This window comes from Lygodium microphyllum, chromosome 25 (assembly GCF_053477565.2).
Source record: "Lygodium microphyllum isolate KBCC chromosome 25, Lygodium_microphyllum_v1.1.10, whole genome shotgun sequence".
Taxonomy (NCBI): domain Eukaryota; kingdom Viridiplantae; phylum Streptophyta; class Polypodiopsida; order Schizaeales; family Lygodiaceae; genus Lygodium; species Lygodium microphyllum.
Genome location: NC_141159.1, coordinates 87,644,750 through 87,657,556, shown reverse-complemented (window position 1 = coordinate 87,657,556; position 12,807 = coordinate 87,644,750). Strand labels below are relative to the sequence as shown.

General features: G+C 39.9%; 1 protein-coding gene across 5 annotated transcripts in view; it reads left to right on the top strand.

The window, feature by feature from the left end:
* The window catches only part of LOC148014468 (protein serine/threonine kinase), a 138,692-nt gene that overhangs the window by 39,219 nt on the left and 86,666 nt on the right, over positions 1 to 12,807 (top strand). The gene's annotated exons all lie outside the window — the stretch shown is intronic.

The following is a 12,807-nucleotide window of genomic DNA, read 5'->3' as shown; positions in this document are numbered from 1 at the left end:
AGTAACATCCACCCAATGACTTTGTTTGCATAGGGCCACATACATCTAAGTGCACTAACTGTAACCTGGTTGTGGCTCTAAAAGCAACATCACGAGGAAACAAAAACTGAGGCATTTTTCCAAAATACATCCTTTGCACACACTACTCGTATGCCTGGTGGGCTCTCTGGGGCCCATTCCCAAGTGTACTCGACTCCCCCATCCTAGGCACAGAGCAACAACCAGATTGCAGTTGGTGCATTCAGATGTTTGTGGGTTTATGCAAACAATGTCATTGGGCGGTTGTTATTATTTTGTGACATTCATTGATGACTTTACATGTTTTTGCTGGGTCTACTGTTTGAAAAAGAAGTTAGAAGTGTATGATGCATTTTTGGCTTTCAGTGCACTTGTTGAAAATCAATCTGGATGCAAAATTAAGACTCTCCGTTCGGACCGAGGGGGGAATACATGTCCTCTATGCTGAATTCTTTTTTGAAGTAGAAAGGCATAGTCCATCAGTACACTACTGCCTATACTCCACAGCAGAATGGGGTAGCAGAGAGGAAGAATCGGTCACTCATGGAGATGGCCAGATGTATGTTGAAGGCAAAGAGCTTGCCTCATAGTTTTTGGATGGAAGCAGTCATGTGTGCTTGCCATATTTTGAACAGATGCCCTACCAAAGCCTTGAAGACCATCACACCTTTTGAGGCTTGGAACAGTTGTAAACCTTCTGTTGGCCACTTCCGTACCTTTGGGTGTCTTGCCTATGCCCATATTCCACAGGTACTTAGAAAAAAGTTGGACAACAAGGGTGTTAAGTGCATTTTCATGGGATATAGCAATGAGAGCAAAGGCTACAGACTCTATGATCCCGTTACAAAGAAGGTTTTTGTCAGCAGGGATGTTGTTTTTGATGAAAAATCAGAATTATCCTTGGCTGGTTTGGACACATATCAGGCTGCTCGTGATGTTTTTGAAGGGCTGCTGCCCATTACTTTTGGTGATTCAGTTGGAGCTTCAGAAAATGAACCTAATGTTCAGCCAACTGCTCCTATGGAAAGTGCAGAAATTCAGCCATTGGCTGATCGGAATATTCAGCATAATGCTGAAACTGAAATTCAGCAAGAGCTTGCACACAGTCAGGAAGCTAGACAGTTACCTAGATGGTATTTGCAGACTATGCAAGATAGTCCTTTGGATGCACCCATGGCTGGTCGTACTAGAAGGCAAACTCGTTTGCATGATTTAGCACATACCATGGAGTTTGTTATGGCAGCAAGTACTTTTGATAATGAAGAGCCTGAATGTTTTGAGGATGCACAACACAGTGTGCATTGGATGGCAGCAATGCAAGCTGAATTAGATTCTATTACTAAGAATCGAACTTGGGATTTGGTGTCCTTGCCATTTGGGAAGAAAGCCATTGAAACGAAATGGGTCACAAACTGAAAAGGAAAGCAGATGGATCCATTGATAAATACAAGGCACGGCTTGTAGCTAAAGGCTACGCACAGAAAAAGGGCATTGACTATGAGGAGACATTTGCTCCTACTTCCCGTATGACGACCATCAGGTCTATGATTGCTTTGGCTGCACATTATGGTTGGACAGTGCATCAACTAGATATTAAAACTGCATTTTTACATGGGGAACTTCAGGAGGAAGTTTATGTACAGCAGCCCATTGGTTTTGCAGTTGAAGGCTCAGAACATTTGGTATGCAAGCTCAAAAAGGCACTATATGGTTTGAAACAAGCTCCTAGAGCTTGGTATGCAAAAATAGATGCTTTCTTACTTGGTCAGGGGTTTCTAAACAGCTCATCTGAGTCCACCCTTTACGTATGTAAAGAAGGGGGATCTATGCTGATTATATATCTTTATGTTGATGGCCTTTTGCTCACTGGAGCACATGCTGATCAGATTTCAGCATTCAAACAAAATTTGTAGCAAACTTTTGACATGTCTGACTTGGGAGTTTTGCATTACTATTTGGGTATCCAATTCATACATGATGCTCGAGGTATTGGGCTATCACAGTCAAGGTACATTGGGAAGCTTCTTGAGAAGTTTGGCTTACAGGATTGCAAGCCAGTTTGTACCCCCATGGAACCTGGACTGAAACTGTCATTACATGATGACAGTGATTTGTTTGATATACATACATATGCTCCTGCAGTTGGATGTCTTATCTACCTATGCAACACTAGGCCGGACATATAGTTTGCAGTTTCAGCTTTGAGCAGGTATATGCATCAGCCACGTATGTCACATTGGCAAGCTGTCAAGCGTGTTTTTCGTTACTTGCAGGGTACTCGATCTCTTGGGTTGCTTTATGCCAAGGGGGGACCACTGCAGTTACATGCTTACAGTGATTCTGATTGGGCTGGTGATTATGATACACGTCACTCCACTAGTGGCAATTGTTTCTTTCTTGGCTCTTCTTGCATTTCTTGGCTTAGCAAGAAATAATCCACTGTTGCCACATCGTCATGTGAAGCTGAATACAAGGCAGCTTTTACTACCACAGTTGAATGCGTATGGCTTAGACGCTTGCTAGCTGATCTGGATGTATTTGTTACGGAGCCTACTCCTTTGTTCACTGACAGTCAGAGTGCCATTGCAGTGGCACGGAACCTAGTGTTTCATGCCCGCACGAAACACATTGAGATCCATTATCACTTTGTCAGAGAGAGGCTACATGCAGGTGATATCAGCCTTGTCTATTGTCCTACCACGAGTAATGTGGCAGACATCTTCACCAAAGCTCTTCCTTGTGACAAATTTGAAGCATTTCGTGATGCTTTAAATTTGATATCCTTTGGTGGCGGATGATCCTTGTACTCTTGATCACTCTTCACTCCAGGGGGGGTTTGTTGGGTATTTGACTCACGCCTCACTTACGCCTACGCTCATATGGGAGTGTCGGTGATCAGTAGGACACTGCGGCACTTTTTACTCTCGGTAGGAGAGGTTTTTTCCCCCAGACTTAGTCTTATTTTCGTATGTGCTTATGTGCTTATGTTACACACTTATGGGCACTTACCATGTGTCGGGTGTGAACACCCCCTACAACCCTAAGGTTTAAGGGTTGTACTTTGTACTTTCATGTTATACTCTTTCAATCTATTCTCTTGGGTGTCGTGCTACACTCTGTCTCTCTCACTCTCACACTGTCTACTGAACTCTCAGCTGCACCTTGATCCTTCCATCTCACAGAAAATAGCTGTAAAATACTTGTAAACTTCCGATGTGCTCTAAAGATTCTTTCCATCATTCTATTAAAGGTTACAGAAGCATGGTTGAGACTAGATGGTAGCACAAGGAACTCATATAAACCAAAAGTTGTCATGAATGGTATTTTATGAATATCATGAGAAGTTATCATTATTTGATGGTAGTGACTCTTCAAGTCAATCCAACTGAATACTTTGGATCGATCCAATCTATCGAACATATCATCAATTCTTGGAATGGGAAACATATTTCGAATTGTAATTTGTTGAGGTGTCATGAGAACATGTATTTTTGAAACCTTACTTAACATGTGGATTAATTTTTAATCACATGGTTAAGTAAATGTTGCAAATGTGAGGCGTAACTAGCATTAGAGTAAATTTACGAGCTCGGGTCCCAAGAAAATCACGGAATGTCAAAGGCAAACGTTGCTATAAGTTATGCCGCATATGTACTTTGTAGTATTTGGTGCCAGTTATTGGCCTAGGTCATTCATTTGGCTATAAGTGTTAGTTGGTGACACTAGGGAAGTGGCGTTTAATAGTACCTAATGCCAATCTGATGGTCAAAGATAGTGTAGAGACACTTGAGAATGGAAGTTGCCTAGCCAATTTATTTATTGGCTAGTCAGATTATTTTTCAGGGCACCGAAATAATTATTGGATTAATTTTAAGTATTTAAAGACTGAAAATTAATATTTAGTTATGGCTAATGCTGAAAAAACCATTTGGAAAGGCTGCCACTTGTAAAAAATGCCCATGCAAGACTGACCTTTAGAGACTGGAGAGAGGCATTTTTAGTGTATTCAGCTTGCAAGAGAGAGGGAGGAGATGCGGCTGCTCTGATTTGTAGCCATTGGAGGATCTTCTGAGGTAGCTAGGGGCAGGAGAAGACCGATCAACAATAGGTGACAGTATCTACAGGCTATTGAGATAGGGCAGTAACAGTAAATGAGTGATTTTCCTCAGTTCTTTGCATCTACAAGTTGTTGAGATAGGGCACTAGCAGTAAATGACAGATTTTCTTTAGTTCTTCATGAAGAAAGTCTGAATTTTCTCTCTCCTCAGCATTCTGTCTCATCTCTGAGCCTTTCTATAGCCTTGCTCTGAAGATTACATCATTGAGATCACCAGAGGCTGAGAAATTTCCGAGCCTTTCTATAGCCTTGCTCTGAAGATTACAGCATTGAGATCACCAAAGACTGAGAAATTTAAGATTTCTCTATTGTAAACCCTAATGTGCAGAAAAAATTAGGGTTAAGCAAACATCCTTGGGAAGCGTGCCAGAAATTGGAAGCTCGAAGATTTGGATTCAACAGGGCTGAAGCTGTTTTTAGCCTATTGAAGTGGAGGGACTAAATTCTTTGAATTTGGGGCATTTTTCTTCTCCATCAAAGCAGATGAAGGCCAATTGATTGCCTGAATTAAGGGGCAAATTAGATTGAAGACTTATCGGTTATTTTGGACAGCAAGGGGAGTTGGAAAATCGAAAGGGATTGGGAGAATCCCATTGTATATCAACTTTTTTTTCAATTAAGTTAAATAAATACCGAAAGGGGCGCCAGTTTTGGGGCCAATAGGGTGTCCAATGTCCAAGATTATATGTTAAAGTGTGCATTTCAGTTTTGTGAATTTGTTAATTGCTGTAAATAGTGCTTAATCAAGTTATTTAGCACCCTATCCGAGGAGAAAGGCTTGCTACATGGTTTCATTGCTGGGATACTAAATCCCTTGATTTGGTGGGCCTGAGGCACCTGATTGCAAGCCAAAGCTTGTTCCTAGTGCTGATTTTTAATCTCAGCTGAGAAATTACAGCTATATGTCTTCATACAATGAGATGGACTCAAGCAGTGACGATGCCTCTCAGTATGAACATTCACATGGGATTAAAGGAAATGCAATGCTTGACCTTGGACAAGGCTCAGACCATGGACAACAAGCTGAAAATGTTGCTGTTGGGCAAGACGCACGTGGCATAAGGAGGCTGATGACCAGCAAAGTGAAGAGGAATTTGATGACCAGTTCAAGAATCGGATGAGGACAACAGCAAATCTCTTTGTTGAATTGGCAAAGGATCCTCAATTTACCCGATTTTTGAATGCTCCAAAGAAGGACAACAAAGGCAAGCAGAAGAAGACAGTTTTCTAGACCTTTGGGACAGCAAGATGCACCGAAGATAATGCCAAACCTTTCATTTGAAGCTCCCAAAGATGGTAATGAAATAAAACAGTTGGTACCTATGGGGCAAGGAATGCAAATGCAAGGCCATCACAGAAGTGCCAATCCAATGGATTTTGGACAGTCGGGCATGTATGCTATGATGGGGTAGCCAGGATATTTTGGTGGAAGCATGATTTTTCATGCTATGGTTGGACAAGATCCGCATACGGGAATGTATGGCACAAATCCCTATGGTAGGTAGCAATCAATGCATGGTGTGCAAGGCCCAATGTATTCGGGTATGGTTGGAAATATGCAAAACCCTATGTATGGCAGCATTGGCTTGATGCTTGGGGCACAAAGTAGCATGTTCGGTACTGCATCTGTACCCTCGAATGCTTATGGGGCTCAAGGAATGAATGTTGGTCATGCAGATGCTTTGCTTGACGTTGGTTTTGATGTAAATTCAGCAAATGCACCCTTTTTGTAGCAACCAGTGTATGACAACTTGACACCCAAAGGGGTAGTAAAAGACTATGATGAGGGTGGAAAAGTAGTGAAGTTTGAGTCCTTCAGCGGTGTACAAGATAGACTCAAAGCTTTGACTTTCATTAAACAGTTTGATGCAGCCTATTTAGGTGGAAACTTCACGGAGTCCTTGAAGATTCGAAAGGCAACCACTTTCTTGAAAGGAAATGCATTAGAGTGGTGGTCCACTCTTTTGATGCAAGGTAGAGCACCGTCAAGGTGGGTACAATTCAAGTAAATGTTTGCATCGAAATGGTTGACAAGTACCTTTGAGGTGGACATCATGACAGCTTGGAATAAGTTGGATGGTAAAAAGAATGTTGTGGCTGATGCACTGTCACATAAGCCACAAATTTCAGCCGTAGCATGGTTTATCACACTGAGTTGGATGCCATGAAAGAGCAATATGTTACTAATTCGGACTTTGATAATATTTATGATTAGCTTTGCAATGGCCAAAGGCATGGACACTTTGTGCTAAGAGATGGATTTCTGATGATGCATGGAGGATTGTGTGTCACAAAGCAGTTAAGATCTAGAGTTATCACTGAAAGTCATGCTCCGTATGCAGAACACAGAGGTATTGATGCCACGGTCAAGGTAGTGGAGCATTTCTTTTATTGACCAGCTTTGAGGCATGATGTAGAACAGTTTGTTAAGACATGTATCGTATGCCAGAAGGTAAAGCATGATAGGCAAAAGATGTCGGGTTTGTTGCAGCCCGTGCCTATTCCAGATATGCCTTGGCAGAGCATTGCAATGGACTTTATTTTTGAGCTTCCTAAGACATCTATAGGGAATGATGGGATATACACTATAATTTGCAGGTTTACCAAACAAGCCCATTTTATTCCGGTGAGAAAGAAAATAAAGACTGATCATACGACATGATTGTTTTTGCAGCACATCTTCTCCCCCTTTATAGGAATTTATTGAAATAAAACCATGAGCACCAAGTGCCTTAACCATATATAAAAAGGGCTGATTTGTTGCAATTTTGAAAATTAGGGTTTTAAAACCCTAATTTCTATAAACTCCGAGCATCAAGCTGATTTTCTTCTTTAGTGCTTGGATTTGATCAAGCTGAGTAGAAAGTGCTTCTTGAATGAGAGATAGATAGGGGAGTACAAAGCATGTGGCTGAAATTTCAGCATGAGACCTTATTTCAAATGAAGAGAGAGACCTCCAAAATATAGATGTGACTTGGTTGCTCAAAAGTGGAAAGTAGAGGTTACAAATAATAAGTTTTTATTGAAACGTGTTCTATTTAAAATGACACATGTTTTATTTTAGATGCCACATGTCACTTTTCTAGAGAAAAATGATTTTCAACATTCTACTAAAAAAATCTCTCAAATGGTTAAGAATTTGAGATAGTTATTGAGGACAAAATTGTTCCTTGCGAAATTCTGGAGCTTTTGACGGAAATATAATTTTCATTTGAACAACTTTTGAAAATAGTAACGCACTAAATTTTAGGAGTTGCCAAATTTAGCTTTTGAAGAGTTTCATTATATAGGTTCACCAATTCATGGTTCGTTTCTTTGATCATGAGCATCTAGTTTCACTTTTTGAAACCACTGATTATATGGGCTTCTAGTCAATGTGACTATTTGAGCGTAAAAATCTTAATCATCTGAGCTTTTTGGTCAATTTGACCGCTTGACTAAACTTTTAATTTCTCTTGGGTATCTTGTCAATGACGATCCAAGTATACTCATAGGGCATTTTGGCCATTGACCACCCTTAAATAGAAATATGCATATTTAATCACATTTTAAAACATTTAAATAATACAAATCGCCTTTCAAAGTACATGAGTATAAAATTAAATTGAAATCATTGAGCCAATATGTCTTTGTAACAATTGATATACAAAAGGTTTGTTACATAGGGAATGATGGAATATGGACTATCATTTTCAGGTTTAGCAAATAGGCCCATTTCATTCCAAGGAGGAAGAAAATAAAGGCTGATCATATGGCACAATTGTTTTTATAGCACATTTTAAAGTATCATTATATGTCAAAGTTGATGGTCATGTATCGAGACCCTCGGATGACCGGTTTATTTTGGAAGGGGTTGTTTGAGAATATGGGTAGCACATTAAAATTCTTATCATGCTTCCATTCGTAGACAGATGGTCAGTATAAGGAAGCAAATTCTAGTGTGTTGGATCTTTTGAGGTGCTATATTTCAGACCACAAGACACAGCGGGAGTAGTATTTGCCATTGGTTGAGTTTGCATATAACAATACAATGTGTAGTTCCACTAGCAAAGTGTCATTTGAGGTGGTTGAGGTGACAAGAAAATACCTTCTACTTTGTAGACTACGGATAAAATCTTTGAGACTGATTGTTATGTGGAAAACTTGGATGCAGCGTATGCAAAGATAAAGTATGTACTTGAGAGATCACAGGAAAAGCAAAAGAAAATAGTTGATCGCCATAGATGTGCTTTGCAGTTTACAGAGAGTGATTATATATTGTTGTGTTTTGAAAAGGCAAGGCTGAAAAAGATGAAAGGAAGAGCGAGGTTGGACCTGCAGTTGAGTATGAGATATTATAGGCCTTTCCAGGTGTTGGAAATATCAGCGATGTGGTATATCGACTGAAATTACCTCCATATTGGCGGGTACACAATGCCTTTCGTGTTAGTTCGTTATGGCCTTTTTGTAGTGATATGCTAGAAGATGTATCTATTAAAATTCAACATGAGGTTGAGGAGCTAGATGAAATCTTGGTATTTGAGAAGATCTTGGCACATAAGGAAAGAAAGGTCAAAGATAAAGTATCCAGGAGATATTTGGTGAAGTTTTAGAATTATTCACAATGGATGCACATTGGATGGAAAAGGACGACTTGGCAAACCACTTAATTGTTGCAACTTTACCTAGATGCCTTTCAGCTAGAGCCCACTTCAATTCGGGCTTAGTTAGGCTCAATAGAGCAGAGGTTTGGAGCATTGCCTGATGCACCAATTTTGGATAGCTCTCTTATATAGTGGATCTCGGATGTATTTAGCATGCATCCAAGGTACTACGTTGATAGTATGTCTACCATGAGGTCATGCTTTTGGTGTGCTAGCCACTCTAAGATGTATGCAAATGAGTATGGTTATTGCCATGGCTCTGAGACTATACTTTTCCATTAGTTTGGGATCAATTCATGATTAGTTGGGTATGAGCTTTTGCCTCAATTTTGAGATCAGTTTATGCTTAGTTTATGCTTAGTTTTCAATGGTTTACAGCTGGTTCTAGGAAGAACAAGAGCATGTTAGCAAATGCTATTGATAGTTTTAGCCATGGTTTATGTTGAGAATATGCTTTACTATGGTTATGAAGTTAGAACAGTTAAAAATATGAGTTATGGACGCATCCAATGGGTTCCTAGTAACAATTCTGGACTGTTTTTTCAGATTTATGTCATGTTTATGCTAGCTGGAATTTGAAAGTTTGCAATAAGATTTAGGTATATGGCATGGGTAGACAACAATGGCCAAACTTGATCATCATGCCTTATGGAAATTCCAGTGTAGTACGCTTTCCTTTGGCACAATACAGTGTAATCGAGGATGATTGCAGGGATTTCAAGGGGGGGTTTGTCATGGGGACGTGAAATTTTGAGATGCTTTAATCTTACCGATAATATTTGATTAAGTTACTAATCAAATATGCAAGGTTGTTTAGCACATGTGATGTATATGGTAATTATTTCATAGTAATAGGCCAAGGACCTTGAGAATGCAGTGGAGGTGTGAAAGGTAAGAGTTGTGATAAGTTATACTAACCAGGTTTTGGTAGTTAGTTGGTGTTAGTTTTGACCCTAGGACAGTTGTTTGGCCAATAAGTATCAATTGTGACACTAGGGACTAGAATTAATTAATTAATGCTAGTCTAAGGTCAACAAAGGTTGGGAACCACTCCAGGTTGTAAATGGCCTAGCAATTTCATTATGGATGGTGCCTGGTAGTAGGTGATTGCATTAAATGCAAGTTGGAGCAGGTAGTAGATAGATTTTAGGATTTTCTTGTTAAATAATTTGGATTTATCTCTCATCTTGGCTTTCTCAATTTGGATTTCTCTCTCACCTTGGCTTTCTCTCACCTTCTCTAGTCCATTTTTAGGAAATCTCAACTTATCTGAGCTATTTGGAGTAGATCTTAACCAAATTTGATGGACAACAAAGGGAATTCTGTTGAAATCGTAAATTTTTGCAAAATTAGGGTTTAGCAGCCACCTCGGGACTCGTGCAATCAGTAGAAGGCATTGTACACTGAAATCAACACTTGTAGTTTGTGGTATTTACAGGGATTTCAAATGCCAAGCCATCAATTGTAAATTTGGGGCAGCATTTGGGTAGTTGGGGTCCAATTAGAGCAACTCTTAGGTGAAATTTAAGAGGCAAATTTCCCAATTTGTTCACTGATTGTTGGACTAGCAAGGGGCTTTTGGATCAGCCAAGGAGATTGTGGAATCTTGGCTTGTAATAAATACATTGGCAATTGAAAAAATATAGAAAGGGGCATTGGTTTTGGGGCTAACAGGGTGTCCATTGTCCAATATTTTGAAGGTAAAAGTGTGCATTTCAATTTACGCTTATTTGCTGATTGCTGTAATTAAGTGCTTGATAGGGGAATTACCATCCTCTTCAAGAAGAAATGTGGGTTTCACTCTCCCTATCCCTATCCTTTTGCTATCCCTATCCCTGTCCCTCTTTCTCTTCCTCTCCCTTTTCCTCACCTTCTCTTGCTCTCCTCTTTCTATCCCTCTCTCTCTCTTCCTCTTCTTCTCTTTCCCTCTCCCTCTCACTCACTTTCAAGCTACATCCATACATATTACAACCTCTCCTTTTCCCTTTTCCAAATCCCTCTTTCTCTCCCTCTTCTCCTTTCTTCTCATCTGCTTTCTCCTCATCTGCTTTCTTCTCATTCTTCTCCACAATGTTTAGGCCTCTTCAATTAGAGAGCATGAGTAGAGGATGCTCCAGTTAGAGAGCTTGAGTATGATGATGATGGGAATGCCATCAATGATGGCGACTTAGATGAGCTGTCTAAGGCCTCTTCTTGTGAGTGCGGCTCTTCACCTTTCGATGTTTTTGGGCTTGATGATGAGTTCTCATGAGTCATGAGTTATTTTGTATTTTGTCACTTTGAATCCTTTTATGAGCATTGAGTCATAGCATGTGCTATGGTATATGCTCTTTTGTATCTTTTTGAAATACTCAATAGAATCTGTTGCATGACTCTAGTTTCAACTTGATATAGCCTTGTAATTGTTTTCTAAATTCTCATTCATGAAACTTTATCCTTTCCATAATCTATCTTTAAGTTGCATATTTTATATGTGCATATGCTGATTTTATATATAATTTTATACGCATTTTTTAAATGAGCATACGAAAAAACGTTGTTTATTTTTAAAAGTTTTGTGTATGTCCCATATTGTACATATTCACATGCTGAACGTATCGTACTATATGTATGAAACCACCTTGTCCCAAGACATCCCACTCCAAAGCAGCTAGGGCATCAGACAAAGGGTGCATGTCGGTTGCCTAGTGGCCTACCAAGACTACAGAGGTGATGATTATCTTACCAAGGGAGCAAGTGATCACCCCAGAGAGGCCAAGGCATCGGACAGAATGTGCTTGTCGGCTTTCAAATGGCAGATGGAACCACATTGGACTTTAAAAAAGAAAAAAGGGACGGAGAATAAAGGGATAGTTAGATCCAATATATCACAAAATAGATAAGCTATCTTGACCACCGCTAGGTGTCGGTGATGAAGAAATCTATGGGGAATATGGGATGAAGCAAAGAAGATAGATGAAAGCAAAGGGAGTCTGCCTTAGGAGATTGCTATGTGAGTTGCCATGAATGTGGTTGATCAAGAGTTGACCACTCTTTTATTGAAAAGGGATAAATGTATACATATGCATGTTTACAAGAACATAATCTCAATGCATGGGGTATGCAAGATGCAATGCAACCTTTTCATCAGTCCATGGATGCAGCATGTTGGTGTTCACTTCCATTTTGCCATAGAGCAGTTTTAGCTAGGCACCATCCACCTAGAGTTTGTGCCTTCATCAAATAATTTTACAGACTTGCTACCCATGATTGGCATTGGTGTACCCTCCCTACTTTAGATTGATAAAGAGAGGGTGATTCCCTCTAGCTTTCCCTTCCATATTGAGAGGGGGCGGCCTTCTTCTCTTGAGGCTGATAGGATTTTGGTTCATTTCTTGCTTCACATGCATTTATTTATTTGTATAATTGTATCATTATCCACATCTTCTGGATGACTATGATTGTAAAAGGGGGCTTGGGCAAGTGAACAACTTATTTGCTAGAGCACTATCCAAGTGTCACCATTGCATAGCATTTTGCATTAAGAGTACAATGCTCAAGTTGACCAAAATGAAATATGCCACACTTATATGCTAATGATGCACAAAGGGTCTTTCTATAGTAAAATGAAACCCAAAAACAACTTAATCATCATAGGAAACCTTAACCCTAGTGACACTTAGTGTCTAGGACACTAGGGGAAACAATTGTTTTTAATGACAGTTTAAATGCCTAGGGAGCCCGGATGATGGAACAAAGGGCATCATGTAGCCCATGAGATGGCCTATAGTCACACTCAAAAGTTTTGGGAGATCATTGGGAGCCTCACAAGGTGGCACATCTAGAAGGCATGCTGCTAAATGATGCCTCTAAATATATGTGACCTTGGCAAAGCTCTAGACATATATTATTCACTCACTCTACGACTGTTGGGACCAGCTGTGTAGGATGAGTCCCGGCTCCATTAGGAGCTTTGACATCAGGTCATACTCATTTGGGTGGGCCAAGACTTGTTTTGCAAGATGCACGTGGGCAGTTCCATGCAGTGAT